Consider the following 2,387-nt stretch of genomic DNA (forward strand, 5'->3'; position numbering starts at 1 on the left):
TTTTTTTTTTTTTTTTTTTTTTTTTTCCTTTTCCCAAACACTCTTTTTTTCCTGTAGCTCCAACCTAGGCAATATTCAGAGTGTATGGCAGAGCAGGGTAACTAAAGCCCCAGGTTTCTGGCTGGAGGACTGAAAGAAGAACCCAAGGAGACTGTAAAGTACAGCAGGAAGGTTGAGAGACAAGGGAGCTTGGGTAAGCAGTTCCTTAAAGTTGTTGACAAACTTCGGGGCTCAGTACGCTAAGCTGTGTTTGTGTGGGTCTGACCCTGACTAGCTCATTAAAGACTGAGAATCCAGCTCAGGGATAAAGCAGCCAGCTGTCCCTGGACAAGTGGGGCACACACAGGGTGTTGCTGAGGAATGTTGTTAAGGTGATGATGACCACTTCCTGCAGAAGGCTGGTTAGAACCGGTGGCCCAACCAAGTCAATGCCTGCTCAGCAAAAATACCTACATTCTCCATAGGATTTAAGCAAGATCCACATTGTCCAATAGCACAATACCAGACAGGCTGAAGCTAATGTGATACAAGTTGGACTGATTTGATAGAGACTCTGTGGCATTATCTCTGTCATCCTGGACTATGTTATTCTACATGGCATTATCATTTTGCAGATTTGACTTACCAGCTAACCTTGAAGTCGTAAGGCTGACCTGGATTATCCAGGTGGATTCATATAATTACATGAGCCCCTTAGAAACAAGGATCTGTGTACAGCTGGTGGCAGATGGGAACAGCAGAGGCCCTAGAAACATGAGAGGTTTTCATAGCACTGCTCCTGGCTTGGAAAACAGAAGGGACCACGAGCCAAGGAATGCAGATGGCCTGGGGAAGCTGAGAGTGACCAACAGTTGATAGCCAGTGAATAGAGACCTCAGTTCTTTACCTGCAGAACCCATGACCCTGAAAGTGCCTGCTCCTGCAGAGACTCCAGATAAGACCCAAGGACAGCTGATCCCTTTACTTAAGATTAAGACTCTGAGCAAAGAACTCTGGTGAATTTACTTCTGACCAAAATGATGCTATGATAAAGGGCTGTGGTTCTGCTGGTTTTAGTGGTTCACACCTGTAATTATAGCTAATTGGGAGACTGAGGTGGGAAAATCACAAATTTGAAGACCAATTTGGACTACCTAGCAAGATCCTATCTCAAAAAAAAAACACACACAAAAAAAACAAAACAAAACAAAAAACAACAGATGAAGGAGTAGTTCAGCATTCCCTGGTTTCAACCTACAGTACTGATGGAACTGTTGCTTTAAACTAAGTTTCTGGTAATTTACTAAGGCTATAATAAAAAACTAAGCCAGGGATTTAGCTCAGTGGTTCCACTGCCTGCCTCGCAAGCACAAGGACCTGAGTTTGATCCGTGGTACCCCCACAAAAAAACTAAGACTCACCTTTGAAAGCAGCTGTTATTAGAATATTTCAGCTATTTTTGTAACAGGCAGAAACATAGATGGGGTTGGCAAATATATAGGAAATATAAAAAATCAAATGGGAATTTTAGTAAAAAATACAATGGAAATGACAAAGAAGTGACTTCATAATGTATGGGTGTATGGTTTTTAAATCGAAGGGTTTTTTGTGTGTGTGTCTTTCTAGTCTTGAGAAATTTTATTATAGACTGTTGGATTGGATCCAAGATCCAGGGTGCTAGTCTTGCCTCTCCATATGTTGGGCCTGTGACCTTCAGCAAGTAGCTTTGTTCTCAGGGCTGTCGTTACCCTTAGAAAAATGTAAACTGGGCTGGCACTCACCAAGTAGGAGCCTCTCTGTGACCTGTGAAATAACTGAAGGGTTCCTTTAGTTATTGGCCACATCAGGTTGTTGCTAGTTTTTTTTTTAATTATGGAAAATTCCAAACATTCACAAAACTGTAAGAATGTATCAAAGCCATGCACTCAGCTTTGATCAACACATGGGCAGACATTTTTTCTCCTGTACCTACTCCATTTATCTTTAATTCACTGGATTATTTTAAAGTAACTGTCAGCTGTTATTCCCTTTTGTCCAATTAAATACTTGGTATATGTCTCTAAGGAATAGGGACATTTTTCTTCCTTCATATCCCCATATTATTACTGAAACAGCTAAGAATATCAGCAATTTCTTTTATTTAAGTATCATCACTGTTTAATAAACTAACTCATTGGTCCAAAATATTTTATTCGGGATTCAAATAAAGGTCACGTAATATATCTTAACAGTTTGTATTGCTTAACTTATCCCCTTCCCATTTATTGAAGAAATAGATCATCTGTCTATAAAATATGCTACAGTCTGTATTTAGTGATAAAACTTATTCTATAAGATATACTTTACTGGCAATCTGTAGTGACATTATTGGATTTTTTTTTTTTTTTTTTTTTTTTTTTTTTTTTTTT

The 2,387-nt window shown here is 39.2% G+C and overlaps 1 protein-coding gene across 4 annotated transcripts in view; it reads left to right on the forward strand.

The window, feature by feature from the left end:
• Positions 1-2,387, forward strand: part of Farp2 (FERM, ARH/RhoGEF and pleckstrin domain protein 2) — a 102,722-nt gene that overhangs the window by 736 nt on the left and 99,599 nt on the right. The window lies entirely within an intron of this gene.

The sequence above is a fragment of the Fukomys damarensis genome, unplaced genomic scaffold, assembly GCF_012274545.1.
Source record: "Fukomys damarensis isolate Sample0158 unplaced genomic scaffold, DMR_v1.0_HiC HiC_scaffold_16, whole genome shotgun sequence".
Taxonomy (NCBI): Eukaryota; Metazoa; Chordata; class Mammalia; order Rodentia; family Bathyergidae; genus Fukomys; species Fukomys damarensis.